At 39.0% G+C, this 27,031-nt stretch overlaps 1 pseudogene; it reads left to right on the forward strand.

The window, feature by feature from the left end:
* Positions 1-1,041: 1,041 nt before the first annotated feature.
* Positions 1,042-26,453, forward strand: LOC123934576 (annotated as a pseudogene).
* Positions 26,454-27,031: the final 578 nt, after the last annotated feature.

Here is a 27,031-nt window from a genome sequence, read left to right on the forward strand (position 1 = left end):
TGTCTGCTTTTGTTGATTTTGATGGGAGTTCTTTGTGCCTCCTGGGGCTTGGGATGTCTGTTTCCTTGCCCAGATTAGGGAAGTTTTCAGTTATTATTTCTTCAAATAAATTTTCTGCCCCCCTTTCTCTCTTATCTTCTTCTGGGACTCCTATAATATGAATGTTACTATGCTTAATGGAGTCACTGAATTCCCTAAGTCTGTTCTTGTTCTGTGTAATTCTTTTTTTCTCTCTTCTGTTCAGCATAATGGCTTTCCATTAATCTGTCTTCTAGGTCATTAATTCCTTCCTCTGCTTCTTCCATCCTGCTGTTCATTCCATCAAGTGTTGCTTATTTCATTTATTGTTCCTATTTTCCCTGCTTTGTTGTTCCATTTCTCTTTGTTAAGTGTTCCACTCTTTCCTCAAGTCCAGTGAGTATCCTTACGATTATGGCTTTAAGTTCTTTATCAAGCATGTTACTTATTTCTGTTTCACATAGTTTTCTGGCCATGACTTTGTCCTGTTCTTTCATTTGGATAAATTTCTCTGTCTCCTCATGTTGTTTGCCTCTCTGTGTCTGCTTCTTTGTTAAGAGAGTCAGCTGTGTCTTCTGCTCGTGAAAGTAGTGAGTTTATGAAGAGGTGCTGGAGTGCCCTGCAGTGTGGTGCCCCCCTTCACTGGAAGCCGGCACTTCAGCAGAGTCTCTCTCCTGTGTGTGTTGCTTATGCTCTACTGTTGTGACTTGAGTCATTTTTCCTTTCACTAGCCTCATCTCTACCGACTCTCTGCCTGTTGTGGGCTATCCTTGCTCTCCATGGTGCTAGTGGAACCCAGGCCTGCTCTGAGGGGGCATGCCTTCCAGGGAACTTGGGATTGGGACAGCAATATTAGCAATATTAGTAGTTAGCAATATTAGTAACTAGACAGCAATATTAGCAATATTAATTTGCACTGAGCCACTAGTCCTGTGCCAGATCCCCCAATTTGCAGTGGTGACTGGGACTGTGCCCCTGGGCAGCTGGGGTCACGTGGCTGGGAATAGCACAAGTGATGGCTAGATGCAGCTGGGCCCAGCATTTGATGGTGGCCGGATGCACAGCTATGCCCAGCCCATGGTGGCAGCTGTGCCCCTGGTGGCCAGGGGCTGCATAGGGATGGGGGTTCGGGGCTCCTGGTGGCTGGATGGAGCCCACATGGGGCTTTAACAAAATTTGCCCTGAGCCCAGGGTGGAGGCCAGCAGTCTTGGAATGGCTGGGTCCTCAGGAGAACTCATGGGCGTGGCACACTGCTGGAGGGTTAGGTAGCAAGTGTCCCTGTAGTCCCACCTTCCACAGATGACTCTGTGTTTATGCTTGGGGTGGGAGAGGAATAAGGTCCTTGCCAGCTCCTTCATTTTCAAAGAAGTCCCCCAACATGTTCCAAAATCGGTATGAACAGATCTGTCTTCTGTTTGCCCCACGTCTTGTGTCAACTGCTATTTGTATGTTGCCTTTCCATCCAGGTTGCCGTGTCTTTGAGGGTGGCGACCCAGCTATCCCTGGCCTTCCCAGCTGGACCAGGGCTGAGTCAGCTGACTTTTAAAGCTCCAGGTTCCAAGTTCCACTGGTTTTACAAACTCAGGGAATTCATCCTCTCTGGTTTTTAAAGCCAAAGGTTCTGGGGATTAGTCTTCCCGGTGTGAATCCCCTAGTGTGAAGGCCCATTTCTCTGCCCTCTCCATGCGTACAGCTCCCTCTCTCCTGGGGGGAACTTCCTTCGGCCTTTCTGACCTTCCCAACCTTCCAGATGCAGCTTCTTCTCTATATTTAGTTGTGGCGTTTATTCTGCCTGTCTTCGGGTTGCTCTCCTGGTTTCTGACTTGGATATGGATGATATCTAGTTGTAAACTGGGATGGGGTAAGCTCAGGGTCCTTCTACTCCATCATCTTCCCAGACTCCTTACAATCATGGTAATTAACACATCCATCACCCCATATACTTACCATTTTTGTGTGTGGTGAGAACACTTAAGAACTACGGTCAGCATATTTCAGGTATACAAGACAATATTATTAACTATGGTCATCATGGTGTACATTACATTCTCAGAACTTACACATCTTACAACTAAAAGTTTGTGCAACATCTCCCCATTTCTTCCACTCTTCTCCCCAGCCCCTGGCAACTACCATTCTACATTCTGCTTCTCTGGGTTTGATTTTTTTTTAAGGTTCCACGTATGAGTGAGATTATACATTATTTGTCTTATATCACTTAACATATTGTCCTCCAGGCCTACCCATGTTGTCACAAATGGAAGAATTTTCTTCTTTCTCATGGCTGAAAAATATTCCATTGCATATATACACCACATTTTTTCTTTATCCATTCACTTACATTGTCTTCATATTTTGGTTGTGAATAATGCTGCACTGAGCAGTTATCTCTTGGTGATATTGATTTTATTTCCTTTGGTCATAGACCCAGTGGTAAAACTACTGCATCATATTGTGTTTCCATTTTTAATTTTGGGGGGGGGGAATTTCCATACTGTTTTCCATAGTGGTTGCACCAGTTTGCATTCTCACCAACAGTGCACAAGTTTCCCTTTTCTCTACTCCCTCACCAGCACTTGTTATTTCTTGTCTTTTTGGTAATGGTCATCCTAACATAGGTTATATCATATCTCATTGTGGTTTTGATTTGCATTTCCTTGATGACTAGTGATGTTAAGAACATTTTCATTTATTTTTTTGCCATTTGTATGTCTTCTATGGGAAAATGTCTATTCTGAGATGCTTTATCTAGAAAGAATTGTGGGTCACTGGTGATAGTCACCAAAACAAATTTCTCAAAAGACATCTCTATTCCTCCTTGAGGTTATTCTTACCACATTCATCTATGGAATCCACTTTGGTAGGAAATTGGAATAAATATCTATAAATTTAGAATAAGGAAAATGAAGGATATTTCATGTGTATGGATAATCTTCATAAAGTAGAACCAGCACTATTAAATATAATAATACCTGCTTTGTGGCAAATACAAAACTCAACCTCAAACAGAGAGCAGTCACAGAGCCAGTAAGTGATGGAGCAAGGACTTGACCATAAGTCTTAGGATTCCAATTCTAATGTTTTTCTAAGACTCAGAATCCCAAAATTATTAATTAAGTAATTATCCACTGCACTTTACTACTAGTGACCTAAATTGGGAGTGCTAAAGGGGAATTAAAACATAAATATTCTCCACTGTAGCTAGGTGTTTTTAGACATTAAAGGGATTTCATTATTTATTATAAAATTGGATATTGCTCTAAGCATTCTTCATTATTCTGTATTTCTGGGAAGGCAGATGATTGCCACATTCTGTAATTTCATTGGGCAGTAATTGATTTACTGGTTGACCATTGATAATTGGTAAAATGATTTCATTTTAAATGAAATCATTTTAAATTAATTTTATTGAATTCATTTTAAATTAAAATGATTTTGTTGGTTCAACAAAAACAAAGGAAAATTATTCATGGCTAATACTACGTGTTATAGCACAGTACTCACTGTTTCCTGTCTGAGTGAGAATTCATTTCATATTTACTACTAGGCTTTGGAACTGTCAATACTATTACATATTGTGTGTGGTGAGGAGGGCGTGTGTGTACTCTGAGATTGGAAAATATTATCTTCCCTGTATTCTGTGTAAGTTAGTGCCTATCATAAACCCAATGGAATACATTTATTTAGTTTGAATTATTATTGATAATTTTTAAAAGATTTTATTTATTTATTTGACAGACATCACAACTAGGCAAAGAGTCAGGCAGAGAGAGAGAGAGAGAGAGGAGGAAGCAGGCTCCCTGCTGAGCAGAAAGCTTGATGCGAGGCTCGATCCCAGGACCCTGGGATCATGACCTGAGCTGAAGGCAGAGGCTTTAACCCACTGAGCCACCCAGGTGCCCCTATTATTTACAATTTAAGAATAAAATATTATCATCAGTTTATAGCTCCAGAGAGGATACCTATCCATCCACTTCTAAGTATAGTCTTTATTTTTACTGAAGTATAGGGAACATACAATATTACGTTAATTTCAAGTGTATAATCTTTTCACAAGGTAGGTGTCTTATGATATTAAAACATCCCTATTGAAGAAATCCAAAATGTTGGCAAATATTCTAGAACTTACAGTTGAACCCTTCTTCACCATTCCTTTGCTTTTGCCATAATCCACAATTCACTATGTCAGCCTGAGACTTCTACAGCAGTTTCATGGCTAGCTTTCTTGAGTCTGGTCTTCAGCCAGCAGGTTTGCCTTAACTGTCATTAATAGGAGTCATTAAAAAAATAAAATTAAATTTAAAAAAGTAATTTTTCTTAGGGGTTATTGTAATTATGCTACTTTCTTATTCAGCATGTCTTATCCCTGAGAGTCTCAGTGCTTCTGCTCTAATTCCAGTTTGCTATAATCTTCATAGTTGTGCTAACATGCTCACATGGTTACGTATAATCCCTGGTAAACATGTAATTTTACAGCTGGGGAAACTGAGGCTCAGAATGAGCAATGACGAAAATAAACATAACCAAACTGTATTTGGCAAAGTCTCGGTGTGATCTCAGCTGAGTCTATTGCCTCAGTTTACCTTTCTAACATTATTCCTCCTTATTTTACTACACATACAGTTAGCAGTGGTCATTCTGGTGTCCACACATTCTTTACAAATATAGCGCACTAATACTTTTGTTTGTCCTTTTCCTTTATTGGAGCTTCCTTTCTCTTCCCTTTAGAGACTCAAATTCTACCCATCTTCCAGGACAACACAGGCTCCAGCTCTTCTGTCTTCATTGACTTCCCTCTCATTTCACTTTCTTTCTTTTTTTTTTTTTAAGATTTTTAAGATTTTACTTTTTTTTTTTTTTTTAGATTTATCCCTTTTAGAGAGAGAGAATGAGAGGGCAGGGAGAGGAGCAGAGGGAGAGGGACAAGCAGGTTCCTGAACTCTGCACAGAGTCTGATGTGGGACTTGAACTCAGGACCCTGAGATCATGATCTGAGCCAAAATCAAGAGCCAACTACTCAACTGATTGAGCCACCCAGGCACTTTCACTTTCTATAGCAGATTAAAAATTCACAGTATTAGCACGCTGTCATCATTTTTTTGTGAACATTAATCATCCCTACCAAAACATACTGTGAGCTGCCCGAGGGCAAGACCATGTTTTATATGCCTTTGGTATTTCTTGGCAGGGTCATAAGCCCATTGTAAATGATAATAAATGCTGGCTGTGTAACTGTTATTTTGCTTTAAATGGGCCTTTCCTTTTTTGGCCTTTTCTCAATGAGAATAAAAAGGATTTATTCAAAGACTGTAATTGAACTTTAGCTATCAGTCATTCTGCATTTTTGTTTTGTAATATTATAACAGTAATTCTTATTAGGTTCTTCTTTTACCCATTCAACATAAAATAGTAAATGTAAAACATGGGAAATAACAAATTACTTTAGGAAGCATTCTGAACGCCCTTTGGAGTTCTCAGGCTGACCTGAATAAATAATTTGAAAATCCTGGTGTGTCCTGCATTTTTATGCTTCTAAAATGGTCTATGAAGTAAAATTCTTAATCGTTTATGAAAAACAAACCCAGATCATTGAGACCCAGGAAAATGTAATAGGCAAAGTAAGATTAACCCCTTTAGTTGCTAATGTCACATCATACCGTCTCAACAACATACGGGTGGGGAGAACCCTCAGTAGAGCGCTGGCTGGTGCATGCGCCCCAGCTTGCTGCTTCTTTCTTTATGGAGAGCTGTTTCTCTCCCAGGTCCTTCACCTCTGCCTTGCACCCCTCCATCCTTCCCTTCTCCCTGCCTGGCCTAGCATCAAAACATTTTGTAGGACTAATCGAGTCTAAATAATTTCATTTGAATTTTGGTAAAGTGACATTCAGAAGTTATTTCTCTTTGGATAAATCTTCATCTTAGTAGGTATGGGTCTCAAAGATATAAAAGAAGAAAGTCATAGATATGTATATGTACATGTAAATATGTGTATATGTTAGAGAATATCTCCATACTAGCTTGATAAATAAGTACCTAAGTGATAAATACATATATCAAAGGTATAAAAGAAGAAAGTTACATATATATATATATATACACATGTGTATACGAGTGTGTGTATGGAGAGAGCGGGCCAAGAATTCCCCCATATTAGCTTGGTAGTCCATTTCTATAAACATTCCTAGTGATGATTCCTTAGATGGAAAGTTTGTATCCTTTTTGTATCTTTTTTCTTCCTACATCACCCTTTTCTCAACTTTCTTGTGCATTAATGATCCTGGTAAGGCATTTTCCAAGATTGATGGATGACTAGCTAAAAGGTTTCATAGCCCAAGGCAAGGGAGAGGTCCATTAACTTCACATGGTCAATAATTTCCCTGGGTAATGCCCTCTTCTGAGATTTTATTGCTAATAAAACCCATGTTTTAATGTTCAGAAAAATTAAACATCATTTTAAGTTACTCATTCTTAAAATTAAACCTGTCCTTGTCTTTTTGCTGTGTCTTCATTCCTCAAATATGAAGGTATACTCTTTTCACATATTTCTTTAAAACTTAAGTTTAATTTTCTTTTTATAAATTGAGTCCCACACTTAAAAACTAATACTCATTTTCAAGGGACACATTTGTATAATTCCCTTAACTAAAGGAGTCAGGCTTGGTATTCTGAAATGGAGTGTCTGTAACTAATAGCTTTAGTCAAACCATATATTTATATCTGGTAGGTATATTAGGATTTCTAGGTTGCCAAGTCCACCTGAAAAATAGGGAAAAAGGAGAAAAAGACACTCACCATCAGTTGGGAAAAAATAACATAACTTTGTTGTTTCTGTGGTGTTTAATGAATTGGCTGAGCCAGGCTGAATATAAGGCCAACTTTCCTGCAGACCTTTCTTTTTCATCCAAAGAAACCTTTTGTGGACTATTACTGGCCTTTTAGTTGGACTTGTCACCCCACTCTGAAATCATTAATTCTTTGTATGGCTTTTAATTTTTAAATATCTTCAGATCACAGAACTTAAAATGGTGCTTTGTATTTTCTGCAATAGGATGAAATGAGTTTTGATTTTTATTTAAGACAGAGACAAAGGTATTAAAAGGTCCAAAAAAGTGAGAAAATCTACTTAAATATTTTTCACACACTTGGGGAAATTACCAGTAATCTCTAGACCTGGGTACATAAAATCTCATCCACATTGTATCTAGATACACAGTGCAGGGTGTCTTCTCCCAGTCTGCTTTCTTTCTATGATGGAATTAAAAAGTACAGAGGGAATAAATTGGGAATTGAAACACTTTCTTTTGAGCTCACCCTTAGCAGCCGAGTGACCTCTGCAAAATCGCTTAACCTGCTAATACATTAGTTATATATCACCTCCTCGAAACACTATTTAGTAACAGTGGTATTTGCCTTGCCTAGATTATAGGACTGTAGTGAGAAGCAATGAAGGCAATGTGGGTGAAAGTGCTTTCTAAAATCTAAAACCCCAAACAAATCTCATATACCAAACAGGAACAGAGCTGCAGTTCAGCCTTGCTACTTTCCTTGGCATGGAATGTCTCTCTATAAATTACTTGGCCTGCCATTGGCAACTTGGGAAAGAAAAAAAGAATCAAGGTCAAGAAAATATGCCCATGAGTTATTCGTCTGCATGTTAATAAGTGAAAATGGTACCCATTATGGCCCTGTAAGTTGTAAAACCTGGGGGAGCCATGTTAGCTAATTATGTTAATGGTTAGATGCTGGAGGATGTTGAATATTAATTCTTGTATAGAATTTGTCTAATCATCCATTTCTTACCTGCCAGTCTGTTCTGACTACTAATCAATCAGGCAGAAAGCACAGAACTCCAGCTATTAGAAAACAAATGACCACACATATGTATCCAGCCATGCGCCTGAATCCTTCGTTTTTGATGAAAACCTATTGCCTGTAATAAAACCACGTTGTGAATATTTACTTGACCATTTTATGTAGAATGGATTTCCCTTTCTGTAGGGAGCTGTATAATACATGCAGACATAAAAATGGCTGTCCAATGAGGTCAAATATTTCCAATAATATTACCCCTATAATCTGGTTTCGAAAAACCACTCCGTTTTCTAACTGATAAGATAGAGAACTAAAAGAAGCTACTGATGTGAGGCCACCTAAAATGGACTGTGGGAAAATTATTAAAATTATTAAGATGTTGGGTAGGAAATCTCCTTCTCTAGGAGTTCATCAGGTGAGGAAAATCCATATTCCTTAGTAAATTAAAAAGATTCTCAAAATGTGTGCAGTGCTTTCAACTAGTGTAGTATTGTCATTGGGGAAAGAACAATTCTTTGAAGGGGACCATCCCTCAGAGGGCAAGACATTTAGCAGTCAAGTTCTTGCCCTGTAATGACCCTACCCATAGTCATGGTGACAAATAGCCATTAGGAAGAGAAATGTGTCCCTATTGAGAACCACTGGAAGGGAAATTCTTTTTTTTATTTTTTTAAAAAATATTTATTTGACAGAAATCATGAGGCAGTGAGGCAGGCAGAGAGAGAGGAGGAAGCAGGCTCCCCGTGGAGCAGAGAGCTCGATGTGGGGCTCGATCCCAGGACCCTGGGATCATGACCTGAGCTGAAGGCAGAGGCTTTAACCCACTGAGCCACCCAGGCGCCCCTGGAAGGGAAATCCTACATGTTAGGGTTGGACAGACAGAAATCTGACTTTTGTCAGAGGGTAGAGCCTAGAGACCCAGAGAAAAAATAATAACAAATGGCAGGCAAATGAAACTTTGCAGATAATTTTAATTAACAATAGTGAAGAAAGCAATTTTAATAGTACTTTATTACTTAGAGATGAGTAGCTTTTGTTGAAACCAATCCTTGCATAATTCTTCTTAATCACTTTGTTACTTTCAGTTATTTCTGATAAAATGCACTTTACTCCACAAAGCAATCATCAGTTATATTTGTAAATTGCCAATTTTCTATCATTGACTTTAATTTTCTCAGTAGATACAATTTGCTCAAATTCCCCCAAGAGCCCTGGCTCTGCTGTCTCATTTCCTAAAACACATCACCCGTCCTCACATGGCATTGACACCAGGAATTTTCCTGTTGGTTTCTTCTCCAAATATTTACAGACTGGCTAATAAATGTCCTACCCTTTCCTTAAAACACACAGTCACGAACGAATAGCTACAAATGCCATCACTCTTTTGACACAAGATCTATATGACATGCTGTAGGTTCTGGGTGACTTGGTCCCTAGCCAGCTCTGAGACTATTTCCTACTCCTTAGCTCTTCACTTCCTCATTTCTGCCCTGGCTGCCTTGTAATCCTGGACACTGCACCTGCTCCCACTTGAGGAACTCTCCCTGGCAGGCCATCAACCAGGACGTGTCCCTCCTAACCTTCCCATGGCCCTCTCCTTTTCTTCTTTCAGATCTCTGCTAATCTCCTCAGAAAGGTCTTCTAAGACCTCTAAGACCATCTTGTTCTTCCTGTCTCCCCCACTCTGTCATTCTCTGTAACTTTTGTGGGCTTCACTTCTCTTCAGAGAGCTTACTGTCCCCTGCGATTTGTCCCATAGTAATTACCCAATAAATTCTTTATCAATGACATCTTGAAATGGCTAAGGATAGGCTACCTGGGGCTGAGTCCCAGTGCTGTGCCTTCCTGATGGTGACGTTTGGCCGTTGCTTAACTTTTCAGTGTATCTACTTCAGAGTGCTGCTGTCCCACCTTCCTCCTTGGCATTAAGATATGTCTGACTTGGAAAGAACTATGGAGAATATTGACTCCCACTTTCTGTCGAAGGCAATAATATTTGTCTCTCTCTTCCTGTCCTGCATCCCCTCTTCTCTCTTAATTTTATCTCCTTCTTATTACTCAATCTCAGATGGTGAGGAGGAAGAATCACCTTCAGAGTTTTTCGCCATCTTGTGTATGTCCTTTTTGTGAGAGTCCTACATGGAAAATGTCAGTGACCTCAACTTCACCTCACATCTGCTTTTCAGTAAACACAGCCTTTCAACTGAACGATTTTCTCTATCATACAATACAAAGAGTGACAATTGTCATTTGATTATTTGACTAATTTCAAGTCTCAACAAATACACAGAATAGCTCTTATCTCCTCACAGGTGATAGGTAGTGAAAGTAATAGGAGAGATTGCTGAAAAAGTGTCAGTTATAGTCCACGTCCTTAACAAAACTTGCAATATAATTATGCATATAAAAATCAGTGTTCATCAAACAATCTTACTTTAGTTTTTTAAACATCTAAGGGTGTAACTTTTTTGTTCTCTGAAGAAAATTTTTGCAGCTATATATTTTTTAAATGTTTTGGTTAAGTTAAAAAAATTTAGAACTCAGATTTTCTCAAGTATGTAAGTTCAGTTACAAATCTTATACTGCTTACATTTCTAAAATTATAAATAATCATTTATACTTATTCTTTGGTGTTCATTAGCTCACAATTAACCTCAAATTTACTTAAATTTCCTTAAGAATTTCAATTTACATCTCCTGATTTAATATATCTGATTCTTATAATTCTTCACAAGGCTTCCAGCCTGACACAGTCTTCCTCACTTAAGCAACTCCTGTGAATCTGGTAGAGCAGAAACATTAATAAAGTAAACCAGGACCACTTACACATTTAAATATAGCTATCAACTTTAAGATCCTCTTACATCTTTCAAGTCAAAGTCATAAGTCTGATGTTGACAAACCATTTCAGATCAACTCATTTTACATGTCAGATTCTCCCATACATAAGCTGCTTTTAAATGTGTTGAGCATCTTAAAAAGAAAACCTACAGAGATAATAACTGAACTGGCAAAACGTAATCCTGCATTTAACACAAAATAACATTATTCTGGCTGGGATTGTAAGTATTGTCTCTGCTTTTAGAATTGCAGAGATACAACTACAGGATCCAAGGCATGGCACCGTAATTTCAGTTTGTGGTAGAAAAGTCAATGTTAGAACATAGGATCCCCTTCCTAGAGTTTTATGTTGAGTTTCTTTTCCATTTTAGTTAGTTCAGCTAGTCTCTTATCATCTGACTGGATGCCATATTGTTTTAATATTTTTTTCCTAGCTGGTTCTCATCAGCTACCACCCCTCTTACCATAATTTTATATTAGACTACATAACATGAGTTCAAGTATCATATCTAATAGTTCCACTGTGCCATATGCACTGTGTGCACAAAAGTAAACTATTTGTGTGTTACCTGGGGAATTTCTATGAGCAAATATATGCTGGTAATAAAAGATGAGATTCTGTTTTAGCTCATGTTCATGTTTAATTTCAGAAATACACAACTACTTATTAGTGGATCTTAAAGCAAACAGGATAGCGACAAACCCAGTGTTTTGAGTTTGATTGAACACCTTTTTAGAATGAGAAAAATTGATTTCAAGGTTAAAAAAAAAGGACCTAAAACCAATTGGTGTTTGGGGGGATTTCCCATACAACTTTCCAAGTTAATAAAAAAAACAAATAGTTTTTTAAGTCTAGTCCAGCTCATGAAACTGTGAGCTGATGGCCAAGTTCAACAGCTGGAAACCTATAGTCCAATCCAACTTCATCTGTAGCCCCTCCTTTTTTTTTTTAAAGATTTATTTATTTATTTGACAGACAGAGATCACAAGCAGGCAGAGAGGCAGGCAGAGAGAGAGGAGGAAGCAGGCCTCCTGCTGAGCAGAGAGCCCGATGCGGGGCTCGATCCCAGGACCCTGAGATCATGACCTGAGCCGAAGGCAGAGGCTTTAACCCACTGAGCCACCCAGGCGCCCCTACCCCTCCTTTTCTTTTAAACTGCCTCAATTTATTGTATTAATGGCATTGTAACTAAAGCCAAAGCTAAAGAAGAGAACCAGAGGACAAGAAAAGCAGTTGAATTAACTTTATAGTCCTCTTCATGTTATCCTTCAAAATCTTTACTTCTACAAAAAAGGGGGGGAAAAGTCTTTAAAGTGGATGTTATTTAAAGGGAATTTTCAAGTGCCGGCGTTTGCAGAGCTGGCCGAGGGAATTATAGGCAATGAAGTAGCCGGAGGAAGAATGTCAGGACGAGCCTGAGGTTTCCATGTGAAGGCCTTGCTTCCTAATTGTTATTATGCTTACAAGGACACTCCGTAAAAAGAAAAATGAATGCCTTGTTCAACACCTGCTGTAAAAAGATGCTGGGACTCTGTGGCTTGCTTAAATCATTTTTTTCCAGAAACAAATTGCCGAACAAGCCCTAGGCCATTTAATTTCCAAATACCAGTAATTAAAATGAGTAACATGGTCAGAATTTGGCAGGGCCACAGCTTTCCTTTCCCTTTTCATTTTCCCATAAATTTTAGTGAAGGTCAGATTTGTTGAAGGGAGGAGAGGGGGCGAAACCTGCCGGCTGCGTGCTCATGGGAGGTTAAAATATGACTTGTTCACAGTGTCCCTCATAGTTCAGGACTTAATGGTCCTTGACGGGGATAACCTAGAAGTTAATTTTACTCTGTGTCCCAAAAGCAGTCATTGTCAATGTAATCTTTCTTGTGGGCTGAAGGGTATCGTCAACAAATGGTCTGACTTTCAATAGCAATTGACTAGCAACATCTCAGATCCAAAACCTCATGCCTGTGGCTCCTTATTGATCTGTTTCCTACTCAGAGCAGTAAAGATATCATTCTGGTTTCGTTTCACTTTGTTTCTTTGCTTTATCTCTTCTACCGGTCATTTTTACACATTTCTCCCCAAAATGAGCTCTGAATAGTTTTTGCATTATTTTTTTTCTTAAGTTCATAGTACATCCAACTCAGAAACTGTGAAATGCTTCACAGTACACCATATACACCTGTGTCAAGGGGAAAAAAAACTTTTTAAGGGGATGTCTGGCTCTTGGTCTGGGAGAGATGGAACAGTCTCAGTCTGTTCCTCTGTTGGGCTCTGCTCTTCCTAGATGGGCTGACTGAGGTCCTTCTCTCACCTCTCTTGTCCTCGTTGCCTAGTCTGTAAAACGGAAAGATGATGAAAAGCCCCCTCAGTGAAAATCCAGTGACACAGAGCCTATAAGGTAGATTAACATGGGGAAGAATAATGAGTCTAATTTCCACGGTGGAGTCATCATGGATAAACAAATAGGGCTTTTCCTTTTCCAGTCTACCCTACCCTAAAGAGAGCAGTGAAGTCTGAGCTCCTGGAAGTCTGGGTTCTCCTCACCCAGCTGAGAGTAGCAGGCATCGATCTTCAGAATGTTAGCCACCTGGGGTGCTGGCCACAGTGGCCCTGCTAGAAAAGAGGGCTCTCCAAATCTATGGAAGCTAGACAATAAATGCCAAGGACATGACCATCATCAAGGGCCTTGAGTGGCAGAGCCTGTCACGAGGGACATTGCAGTAGAACGGCTGCAATCTGATTGAAAGCCTTTAATAATAGAAAATGTAGAACTAGTGGACAAAAGACCAGTGGGAAGATAACTTTTCCGAGGTGGGAGTAAGAACACATGGAGATGACCTATTTATTAGCACATTAAGTACAACCTGATAGACTTTTGCAGACAAATGGACAGCAAGACTGAGATCTGCCTGGTTCTCTCCAGCTGAGCCCTGTGAAACCAAGAACTCCAAAGAAACAAAAAAAATGAAGTGTGGTTAGGCCCAGGACTTGGTGTTCCTGCAAAGGCAACTAGATGAGTCCGTATGTGCACAGACAGACAGTTTCTTTACTCTTGGATGGCTTCTGATCACAGATCTTACAATACAACTTGAGAGTTGCTTCTTGTCCAATTATTTCTGACCTGATCCATAGGAGAGGAAAGATGATAAGCAGAGCACAATGAACACGGGAGAGAACTAGGTAAGGAGTGAGGCTCCTGTGAATTTCATGGCCTACGTCATCTCTCCAGGCCGCACTCGTCTCTGGAAATGTGGTTGCCTTGACAGTAAAAAATGGATTTTCTAGCCCTGACCAACTTTTCCAGGATGTTTAGGAAAATCCAAGAGAGTACTGTGCTCAAGGACAAGTTCACTCCCAGGTTATCACAAAGCTTTGCCAGGAACATGATATTCTGGGTGGAAAAGAGCGCAGGGCTCCTTCCCTTCTGTTGAGTTGGGCTCTGCAAGCAGGGCTATTCCTGGTCCATATGTTTTGAGTTTAATGAAATAGCTTTCTCAGCTTTTACTTGGGTTCTTTCATTTCAGCATTCACCTAAGTGTCCCGGTGACTGGAAAAATGGACTCAAGCAAAAGGCAGAATGTTTCCCTTCCCTGGAGGACATAAGACTAGATTCAGCCTGTAACAGATACTGACCATGCCCCGTCTCTCCATGTCCCTGAGACTTGATGTATATCGCTGTAGACTTCCAGCTCCGCACGTCTGTAACCCTGTGCCTAAGCACCTGCGCAGCGCTGAGGAATGAATACCTCCCGGGGGCAGCCCTCAACCCTTGATTCTCCCGAGAGGTGTATACATGTCCCAGCTCTCACACTGATTGAGCAGCCCTGGGGATGTGTGGTGTACTCTTTGCCAGAGGAATTCTGCTCCAGAATTCCATGCCACCATGGTATCGGTTTAGGGTATCGGCTACCTTCCCCACCCTGTCTCATAACCTTGTTCTCCTACCAACATTATCTGTACCTCCCAAGGAAGCTCCTTGAATTTGAATCCCTGCCTCGGGTCCTGAATCTGGAAAAAAACACCAACTGAGACAAGCGTCTTCAAATAAATTCTCTTCCAAGAAGTTTCTAGTGACTCCTACAAATAGATGACTCTTTGGTCATGCCGCATGCTCATTAGAAGCATTCAGATACGTCTGTGCCATGGCAATGGGCACACATAGAGCACTTCCCCAGGACACTTCCATGGCAGGCTGACCCCAACTGTCCACCAGTTAGGATGGAATTCTTCCTCGATTCAAGCCGAAACTCTTCCTCCTGTACCCAGACTATAGACCAAATCACTTTTTTAAAAAAATATTTTATTTATTTATTTGAGAGAGAGACAGAGTGAGAGAGAGAGAACCCAAGCTGGGGGAAGGGCAGAGGGAGATGCAGACTCTCTGCTGTTCAGGGAGCCTGATGTGGGGCTCAGTCCTGGGACCCCGGGATCATGACCTGAGCCGAAGGCAGATGCTTAACCAACTGAGCCACGTAGGTGTCCCCCAAATCGCTTTTTATTGAATTTAGCTTTATTGAAATACAACTGAGCAACAATATTATAAGGTATTTAAAGTGTACATCGTGGTGATTTGATAGATGTAAATATCATGGAAGGATCCCCCCCCCACCTTGTTAAGTAGCTTCTCCGTTGCCACACAGATTTATCTATTTTAATTTCAAAGAAAATATTGAAGTTCTACTCTCTTAATAAATTTCAGTCACAAATAGCATTATCAATCAGATTGCTTTAAGCAAGAAATAGCAAAGGGGTTTTCAGTTTGCCATGATGAGTCAGTTATCAGGATCTTCTATAGTTGTTCAAAACCCCAGAGCATAGAAGGGAAAGTAATGTACTATCGAGAGCAGCAATGATAGAAGTAGTCATTATTCTAGAATTATTATTTCCACTTTCCAGTTTCCAATAATAATTTCCAGTTTTCTCTGAACTATTTATTCTGACACCATATACATGTACTTTACTGTTCCTTGCTTGCTTAATGGGCATGAGAAAGGGGTTAAGGGAGTGAGAGAAGTTTGCTTTTAACATAAACATTTGAAAAATAAGTATTTTACCTTTAAAATGGATTCTCAAATAAAGACATTTCCTGAGAACACTACTCTTTCAATACCCTTAACCCTGGTAGTTTCCATATGGTCTAATTATTTGAAACATGGTCAATTTGAAAGTCTCTCATTTACTTGTTCACCCTTAACCTTTCCTCAAAAATGAAAAATCAGGCCAGTATAACATAATTTAGGTACAAAGCTCCATGTTATTTTTTAATCTCTAAATAGAAGTGAAATTCACAAATGAGATAACTAAAATTCTTCCCATATAAATCTCTCCATATGGAAATAAAGTAGAAAAGTTACCTTTTCAAGATGTGGTCGGCAGAACACTAAAATCACCTCCAAGATTCCCACCCATTGGTGTATACATCTTTATGATACTTTGGTGTGGGTGGAATCTGTGAATGTAATAGGAGAGTCCCCTAGTTAGAAGACTGAACTTTCATGGTTCAGTTGACTTTGAATTAATCAAAAGGGAGATGATCCCTGGTGGGCCTGGCCTAATCAGGTGAGTCCTTAGAAGGCAGATTTCCTCCTTCCTGAAGTCCTAGAGATTTAAAAGTGAGAGACGGAGGCACCTGGGTGGCTCATTTGTTAAGCGTCTGCCTTCGGTTCAGGTCATGATCCCAGAGTCCTGGGATCAAGCTCTGCATCAGGCTCCCTGCTCTGTAGGAAGCCTGCTTCTCCCTCTCCCATTCTCCCTGCTTGTGTTCCCTCTCTCGTTATGTTTCTCTCTGTCACATAAATAAATAAAATCTTTACAAAAAATAATAAAGGTGAGAGAGATTGTAATTCTGCCCTCAGTGGAGTTAATAGTCATGTTATGAAATGGCCTATGGGGAAGGTGATATGATAAGAATCTGAGTGACCTGTAGGAGCTGGGAACTGTCCCCAGCTGACATAAAGCAAGAAAACAGAGATGTCCATCATATATTCTTTTTTAAAAAGATTTTATTTATCTGTCAGCAAGAGAGAGAGCGACAATGCACAAGCAAGGGTGGGGGCAGAGGGAGACTCCTCACTGAGCAAGGAGCCTGATGAGGGACTCAATTCCAGGACTCTGGGATCATGACCTGAGCTGAAGGCAGATGCTTAACAACCGAGCCACTCAGGCACCCCTCTCAGTCATATATTCTTAAGGAAATGGATTTTTCCAACAACTTGGGGAAACTTCAAAGGGAAACTTTCAGCCAGGCTTCCATGTGTGGGTGTAATTGGCCAGCATCCTGGTTTAGCCTTTTGAGACCCTCAGCAGAGGGCCCCAGCTAAAATGTGCCAAATTCCTGACCGGTGCAAACTATGAGACAATAAATTTGTGCTGCTTTAACCTGCCAAGTTTGAGGTCATTTGTTAAGCAGCAATATATAACCAATATATAACCAATATTTCCTTGGAAATCAAGTGCCAGGACCAGTCTATTATATTAAAGGTCTGTAATTCCCTGCATAAATTCTTTGCATCTCAGAAGAGACCATCAAGAGGATGAAAAGACAACCTATAAACTGGGAAAAATATTTGCAAATCATATGCCTTAAAGGGACTTGTACCCAGAAGACTTAAAGGACTCTAAAAAATTCAATAAGACCAGTAACCCAGTAAAAAATGTGCAAGGAGGGAGTCTGAATAGATGATACCCCAAAAGAGATAGACAGATGGCCAGTAAGTAGAAGAAATGCTACTCAACATTCTGAATCATCAGGAAGATGCTAATCAAAACCACAATGAGACTTCACTTCGTATCTGCTGGGAGAGCTGTAATAAAAAGAGGATGTGAAGAAATCCAAACCCTCCTATATTGCTGGCGGACATGTGCAATGGTGCAGCCATGTTGGTAAAGAGTCTGGCAGGCCCTCAGCAATCCCACTCATAGGAATCTAAACAAGAGACATGAAAACCTGTCCACACGAAGACTAGAATGTGCATGTTCATGGCAGTATTATTCATAACAAAAAGTGGAAACAGTCCAAATGCCCATCAGCTGATGAGCAAATTGTGGTCTAGCCATACAATGAACTATTATTTAGCAATAGAAAGGAATGAAACACTGCTGCCTGCCTGCTGGAACATGCTAAGTGAAAGAAGCCTGTTAGAAAAGACCACATATTGGGACACCTGGGTGTTCAGTCTTTTAAGTGGTGGACTCTTGGCTTCAGCTTAGGTCGTGATCTCAGGGTTGTGGGATCAAGCCCCATGTGGGGCTCTACGCTGGGCATGGAGCCTGGCTAAGATTCTCTCCCTCTCTCCTCTTCCCTCCCCATTTCCTCCAACCCCTGCTTGCACTCTATCTGAAAAAAAAAATTCACATATTGGGACCCCTGGTTGGCTTAGTCAGTTAAACATCGACTCTGGTTCACAGCTCAGGTCTTGATCCCATGGTCATGTGTTTGACCCCCATGTTAGGCTCCACACTGGGCTTGGAGCCTACTTTAAAAAAAAAAAAACAGAAGAGACCACATACTGTATGATACTATTTATATGGAAAGCCCTGAATAGGCAAATCTATATAAACAGAAAATACATTAGTGTTTCCTTGGGGTGAAGGATGAGAAAGGAGCATGACTGTTAATAGTATAGGGATTCTTTAGAGAAAAATGGAAATAATCTAAAATTAGATTGTAGTGATGGTTGCTCAACTCTGTCAATATAGTAAAAACTGTTAAAACTGTACACTTAAATAAATTTTATGGTATGTATGTTATACGTTACTAAGCTTTTTTTTTTTTTTTTTAAAGGCTAGCTTCTCCTTTTTTTGTTGGGACCATGCTTGGAGAGCAAGTGTTCTATAACAATGAGACCCCAAAAAAGAAAAAAAAAAAAAGGTCAGTGCCCTGATAGGCATAAGTCAGTGGCCAGCTCTAATATGCTTTCTGATGGTGCTGGAAAGGCAGCAAAGCAGAGGGAAAAGCAACAGACATTGCAATAGTGAGTTTGTTTACCTTTGCTCACTAGCTTGGGAACCTCTCCGAGCCCTCATATTGCCTGGCTAGCAAAAGGAGGGATTGGACTGGATAAATTCCCAGGCATTCACAATTTTAAATGTTCTATTCACCCTAATGATTAATACAAGATAATCACTAAACTGGTATTTGAAGTATTCAGATATGCCAAGATACCACTGAAAAATGCTCTCATCTTCTTTAAGTGAAAGAATTCATTTAAATCCAAAAGTGTCACCAAGAATGACCTTAAGCATTTCATGGTACCTCTTCTGTGTTACTTAGTCTTGATTTTAATGCTAATATAAAGGTCAGGATTTCATACAAACTACCATTCATGTCTGAAGCACAATTATTTGCCTTGGTTTTCCTTATCCCAGTTTTGTTCTTACTCTCTAACTAAATTAATTTCAGACCGTTTTTCGTTTACCTGTTCTGAAAGCTCAGAAATGAGAAAAGGAAAGAACACAAACCACTTTAATGCAATGAAAAAAAATTCAGGTTCACATAGAACATCTAAATGGCTTTCTACTTTCCTTGGTCACTAAATACTCACAAGGCCTTAGTCTATTAGTTACTAAGGTAACCCAAAGCTGGCAGCATGTTGATATACCTTTCAAGGCCAACAGGTTTTTCCGTATTTCACAGATAATGTCACATTAACCTTAAACTTGTCCTTTTACCAAAAGAACAATATTTGCTTGAATGAATCTGATACAATTTTATTTTATTTTTTTTTTTAAGGAGCTTTTTGCTGTACTTTCCTTTGGCTCAGATACCATTTATTCTGTTTTTAAAGTAGCATAGTAGTACAAGTCAGATATCTTTATTGATGCCTGCGTTAAACCACTCATTTGCCCTTTGTGCTGATTACTCACAGTCAGAGCCAGAATCTGTGTAGTTATCCAAATGGTGCTCAAAAGAGAGGACATCTTTCATTTATCCGGACAGCCCCACAGGAGTACTTCTGGTGTAAATCTAGGCAAAGAGGATAGAAGAGGAATAAAGGATAAAACTGGACAGTCTTTTTGCCTTTTTATCATTAATGACCATGTATAGACTCACAGGAGAGAAGCAGGATGTTCTGCCCTCATGTTAAGAATAAGAAGTTGGGGGCGCCTGGGTGGCTCAGTGGATTAAGCCGCTGCCTTCGGCTCAGGTCATGATCTCAGGGTTCTGGGATCGAGCCCCGCATCGGGCTCTCTGCTCTGCAGGGAGCCTGCTTCCTCCTCTCTCTCTACCTGCCTCTCTGCCTACTTGTGATCTCTCTCTCTCTGTCAAATAAATAAATAAAATCTTTAAAAAAAAAAAGAATAAGAAGTTGTAGCCAGGAATCTGGTATATTCCTCGTGGAACCCATCATTACAGTGGGAAGATAGGTGTGCCACCTAGCATGTCTAAGAATCAGCTGCTTGCCAAATTTACACACTGTGCTGATTGAAAGGGGGGAAAATGTGCTGAGAGTTCATTAGTCTTTGCCAAATAATCCAAATTAATAGTAAATTAAAGTAAATGTAAATTTGAGGAGATATATTAAATACTAAAATCAAATATACTGACAGCAGATGATCTCTCTGTTTAACAGTGTATACTTCAGAAACATTTGAGATAATTTACATATAATAAATCTGATCCAAGAAAATGCCGGTATCTGAAATCATGGTAGTGTTCAACCATTTGCAAACCCTCTCCCACAAATCAAATACTAATATTTGTTGGTGGTAAATTCCTCCTTCTGAAATTCTTCAAGTTCTTGGAGATTAAGTACTTCTTGGGAGCTCTGAAATTTATTTACTTTCAGGGCATCTGGCTGACCTGGTTGGTAGACCATGTAACTCTTGACCTTTGGGTTTTGAGTTCATGCCTTGGGGTTTTGAGTTCTAACGCTGGGTTAGACTACTTAAAAAAAAAAAGGTTTTTTTTAGTTTATTTACTTTCAGTTTAGTGAATCTTCAGGTATCCTTAAACCTTGACCTTATTTACTTAGATTCTACTAAAAAATATTTCTGGACCTTGCCAGTTATATCAAGTTCATATTGAATTCATCAGAGGGGTTACTCAGGTCATGATCTCAGGGTCCTGGGATCGAGTCCCACTTCAGGCTCCCTGCTCTTCATGGAGCCTGCTTCTCCCTCTCCCTCTGCTTATGCTCATTCTCTCTCTGTCAAATAAATAAATAAAATCTTAAAAAATAAATAGATATGGGGCGCCTGGGTGGCTCAGTGGATTGAGCCGCTGCCTTCGGCTCGGGTCATGATCTCAGGGTCCTGGGATCGAGCCCCGCATCAGGCTCTCTGCTCCGCAGGGAGCCTGCTTCCTCCTCTCTCTCTGCCTGCCTCTCTGCCTACTTGTGATCTCTCTCTCTGTCAGATAAATAAATAAAATCTTCAAAAAGAAATAAATAGATAGTGTTCTTTTCAATTTAGCAAATATTTACTATGTACCTGTAATAGTTAAGATGCTAAATTAAGCATTGCAATTACTTCATTGGTTTATTTTATTTACTTGTGTAACTGCCCATTTAAAGTTTAGTCTATTAAAGCTAATTTTTATTATTTCCCTGTGGTAATCCAATCTAACTCTTGAAGAGTGGGGAAATTATCCACCATATGCATATTTTGTACTAGATTATTAATATCCAGTTATGTTGTAGTTGATTTGAATGTTGAAAACAAATGAAACAAATGAATGTTTTGCTTACTGCAGAAAACCTTGTCATTGAAAATTCAATATTAGTAAATACCTTACTTTTGTAATTCATGATTATAAGAATGCCAATTTGCATGGCACCTTATGATAAATAATGAACAGTACAAGATTAGAATGTGGCATTTACTTTATGTCATAATACTTCTCAAGAAATATTTTGTAGCTGATAATCCTGTATTACATACTTGAAACTTGCGAAGAGAATAAATCTTACATGTTCTTACCACAAAAAAAGAAATAGTAATTATGGGACATGTTGGAAGTGTTAGCTAATGCCATGGTAGTAATCACTTTGCAATACATAAGTGTATCAAATCTACACGTTGTCTACCCTAAACGTACACAACGCTATATGTCAATTGCATCTTAGTAAAGCTGGTAAAAAGAAACACTTTGTTGAAATTCAGTGTAGAGTTTGAAAATAGAATCAACAGAATAAAAAGCTAAAAGACAAGAATTGGGTGCATTGTTTCATAGTTGCATATTCAGGTTTGTCTAGGTAAAAAGAACTTCCTTGGTGTTTCCCCCATTTTAACGGATATTTTTCTGCTTATTTATAGTTTTTTTTTTTTTGGTCTTCCTTGTGTTAATGAAATTCTGAAAGGACAGTCAAATATCATGGAGGTTTATTTTATCACCTAAAACTTTGGTTTTTCATAACTAGACTCAAAAAAAAAAATAAAAATAAAAACTAGACTTAAGGGGCACATTGATTCCTCAATTGGTTAATCATCTGCTTTCGGTTCAGGGGGGGATCTGCTTCTTCCTCTCCCTCTGCTCCTCCCCCTGCTCGTGCACATGCTCTCTCTCTCTGTCTCAAATAAATAAAGTCTTTAAAAAATAAATAAATAAAACTGGGTTCAAAATTCAATTAAGATCACATAGACTGTTCACAAATAAGCCACCTTAAATAGAATAAAGCATTAACCATAGGACAAGAAAATGTAAAAACATTTGGAAAGGAGCCATGTTTGGAAAAATTCTAAAACAGTAGAGATAATCTTATAATATAATTGAAATTTTATTTTCAGACACTGAAAAGATAATAAATAGCCTTTGTCTTGTCAGGTTTTATTGAAGAGATGATATACTGAGAGTTTGTTTTCTCAGTTTTTCAGCTGCATGTAACTTCTGATTATTTTACATTTTTACTGAATATATTTGACATATAACACGAAATTTAAGGTGTGTGTGTTACTTTGATACATTTATATATTATAATATGATTGCTCTTATAGCCATACTAATAACATTATATAATTATAGTACAATATTGTTGTCTATATTCATTATAGTGTACATTAGATCTCTGTAGTTTATTTACTCTATCCCCAGGGTAACTACCATTTTACTCTGTTTTTTACAAGTCTGAGTTTTTAGATTTCATGTGTAAGTGATCTCATGTGCTATTTGTTTTTCTCTGACTTATCTCATTTACCATAATGGGCTCAGTGTCCATCTATGCTGCCACAAATGGCAAGGTATCTTCCTTTCTGATGGCTGAGTAATATTCCATTTATGTATAGATACCACATCTTTTTTTTTTTTATCCATTTTCTCCATTGGTGGCCCTTTAAGTTTCCGTATCTTGGACTGATTCTTTTTGAAGATTTTTTAATTTATTTTTTGAGAGAAAGAAAGAGCAGAGTGAATGAGAACACAAATTGTGGGGGAGAGGCAGAGGGAGAGGGAAAGGGTGAAGCAGGCTCTCCACTGAACAGGGAATCTGATGTGGGGCTTGGTCCCAGGATCTTGGAATCATGATCTCAGCTGAAGACCCTTAAGGTGGATGGAGCCACCCAGGCACCTCTATCTGATTCTTTTTAAATTAAGAGACTTTCCCTTAAATATTTCACTACCATTGCTTTACTCAAGAGGATTAACACTGTAATATATTAGAAGGAACATAGATCTTTAAAGTCAATTCATCCTGATGGAGAAAACCTAGTAATACATGGCCAGTTATAATATCAGATAAACAGATAATAACTGAATCATGAAAATTTTGCCATTTACTCAAAGCCTAACGCTGTCACAGAAGTTAATGAATGCAAGGCAGTTATTACACATTTAAAAGAAATGTAACCTTACTTTGTAAGTAGGCTAGTCACAGGATATATTGATGGCATAATCATGCTTTATCTTTCCTTGTAAACTGTAAACAACTTAAGATCTGGGACTGGTTCTTACTCACTTCTTCATTCTTCATAGTTCATATCACTGATTCCTGAATTCAGAATATGAACAGATGTAGGAACAAAAACCAGACTTTTCCTTCTTGACAGGTTAGTATAAATCCTGGAAAGAAAGACCTCAATGATTATGATTTCTCTAACTGCCCTGCTTGTCCCTACTATCCCACATAATCAGCTAAGCTGCTATACATCTAACAAAAGAGACCGACTCTCAGCTGCTTTTCTCTGTTAAAAAAATGCCCACTATCACCACTCTTGTTCAACATAGTATTAGAAGTTCTAGCAACGGCAATCAGACAACAAAGAGAAATAAAAGGTATCCAAATTGGCAAGGAAGAAGTCAAACTCTCTCTCTTCGCAGATGACATGATTCTTTATATGGAAAACCCCAAAGACTCCACCCCCAAACTACTAGAACTCATACAGCAATTCAGTAACGTGGCAGGATACAAAGTCAATGTACAGAAATCAGTGGCTTTCTTATACACTAACAATGAAAATACAGAAAGGGAAATTAGAGAATCGATTCCATTTACTATAGCACCAAGAACCATAAGATACCTGGGCATAAACCTAACCAAAGAAGTAAAGGACCTGTACTCGAGGAACTACAGAACACTCATGAAAGAAACTGAAGCAGACACAAAAAGATGGAAGACTGTTCCATGCTCTTGGATTGGAAGAACAAACATTGTTAAAATGTCTATACTGCCTAGAGCAATCTATACTTTTAATGCCATTCCAATCAAAATTCCACCGATATTTTTCAAAGAGCTGGAGCAAATAATCCTAAAATTTGTATGGAGCCAGAAGAGACCCCGAATTGCTAAGGAAATGTTGAAAAACAAAAACAAAACTGGCGGCATCACGTTACCCGATTTCAAGCTTTACTACAAAGCTGTGATCACCAAGACAGCATGGTACTGGCATAAAAACAGACACATAGACCAGTGGAACAGAGTGGAGAGCCCAGATATGGACCCTCAACTCTATGGTCAAATAATCTTCGACAAAACAGGAAAAAATATCCAATGGAAAAAAGACAGTCTCTTCAATAAATGGTGCTGGGAAAACTGGACAGCGATATGTAGAAGAATGAAACTCAACCATTCTCTTACACCGTACACAAAGATAAACTCGAAATGGATAAAAGACCTCAACGTGAGACAGGAATCTATCAGAATCCTAGAGGAGAACATAGGCAGTAACCTCTTCGATATCAGCCACAGCAACTTCTTTCAAGATATGTCTCCAAAGGCCAAGGAAACAAAAGCAAAAATGAACTTTTGGGACTTCATCAAGATCAAAAGCTTCTGCACAGCAAAGGAAACAGTCAACAAAACAAAGAGGCAACCCACGGAATGGGAGAAGATATTTGCAAATGACAGTACAGACAAAAGGTTGATATCCAGGATCTATAAAGAACTTCTCAAACTCAACACACACAAAACAGATAATCATATCAAAAAATGGGCAGAAGATATGAACAGACACTTCTCCAATGAAGACATACGAATGGCTATCAGACACATGAAAAAATGTTCATTATCACTAGCCATCAGGGAGATTCAAATTAAAACAACATTTAGATACCAACTAACACCAGTTAGAATGGCCAAAATTAGCAAGACAGGAAACAACGTGTGTTGGAGAGGATGTGGAGAAAGGGGAACCCTCTTACACTGTTGGTGGGAATGCAAGTTAGTGCAGCCACTTTGGAGAACAGTGTGGAGATTCCTGAAGAAATTAAAAATAGAGCTTCCCTATGACCCTGCAATTGCACTGCTGGGTATTTACCCCAAAGATACAGATGTAGTGAAAAGAAGGGCCATTTGTACCCCAATGTTTATTGCAGCAATGGCTACGGTCGCCAAACTGTGGAAAGAACCAAGATGCCCTTCAACGGATGAATGGATAAGGAAGATGTGGTCCATATACACAGTGGAGTATTATGCCTCCATCAGAAAGGACGAATACCCAACTTTTGTAGCAACATGGACGGGACTGGAAGAAATTATGCTGAGCGAAATAAGTCAAGCAGAGAGAGTCAAGTATCATATGGTCTCACTTATTTGTGGAGCATAACAACACGGAGGACATGGGGAGATGGAGAGGAGAGGGAGTTGAGGGAAACTGGAAGGGGAGATGAACCATGAGAGACTATGGACTCTGAAAAACAACCAGAGGGTTATGAAGGGGCGGCAGGGGGGTGGGGGGGGTGGGAGGTTGAGGAACCAGGTGGTGGGTAATAGGGAGGGCACGTACTGCATGGAGCACTGGGTGTGATGCCAAAACAATAAACACTGTTATGCTGTAAATAAATAAAAATAAATATTAAAAAAAAAAAAAGTATTTTACTCCTGCGGTGATCTCTCAGGATTTTCTGGCCCTTTGTAGCTATTGTGTGCTTTAATGAAGACCCATACATATGCATTGTTTCCTTCAAAACCATTGTTATGAAAATATTCTGAATACAGTAGAAGCACTTCCTAGTAAGTTTCCACCCTCAAAATACAGCCACTTTTAATGCAAGTTACAATAATAAAAATTCTTGGTTCAAATTATTTTTAAAAAATTGTACTCTTGGAGTTGGGCTGCAGAAGATGGTGGTCTCCACAGACAAGTTATGAAAAGAGAATACATAGCCTGAAAGTGAAATGTGGACCTAAATATCCCTCCTCCATCTGTTAGATTTGTAACCAAAATTAATATGAATGGAATTAATAATTCCAGTGGATGCAGAGGGCATACCAGTGTTACCAAAATGGCAAAATTCATACAGCATTAAAGTTGTACTTCAAAAGCCTAAGACGTCTAGTGATGTCCAAAGAAAATACGAAGTTTCTATAGCCACCAGAAGGACAGAGAACAATTAATTTTAGTGGATCTTAAACTTGTCTTAAATCAACAATCTTCTGTTCATATTAATATCTTGATTAAATAGTACAATGTAAAATACCCACACATTAAGTAAGAGAATTCTCGCTGGTAAACGTCACCTGGATGTTTGTAAGAATATGTTTAATATCTTTACACCATTATGTTTTCAGTTTAAGGGAGGGAAAATGCAGCACAATTTTCTTTCCTCTTGTTAAGGTGCTGTCACTTAAGCATAAACCCAGAGTACTCCAAATAGAATTCAGGTTTTCAGGATGAAAGCCTAGGGAAAAGAGTCAGATGTGAAAAGTAAAAAAAAAAAAAAAAAAAAACTCAGGAAGGAAAACCAGGCATGCTTGCTTCGTGAAAGAGCTTCAGTTGAAATTGTCTAAAGTAGCAGGTATAACGAATATTGTCACAAGTTGCGCATGTTTGAAGCACTATGCGTACTGACTACTAGTGTAGCATAAATATGTTCATGGTTGTTTTGATGCCTGTATTTTATGAGAAAAAATTGTGGTGGAGGAGGTTGATGAATTTCTGTTAAAAGCCATTCCTTTGTTCTTACAGGAAATGGAGTAAATAATGGTTTA

The sequence above is a fragment of the Meles meles genome, chromosome X, assembly GCF_922984935.1.
Source record: "Meles meles chromosome X, mMelMel3.1 paternal haplotype, whole genome shotgun sequence".
In the NCBI taxonomy this organism is placed as follows: Eukaryota; Metazoa; Chordata; class Mammalia; order Carnivora; family Mustelidae; genus Meles; species Meles meles.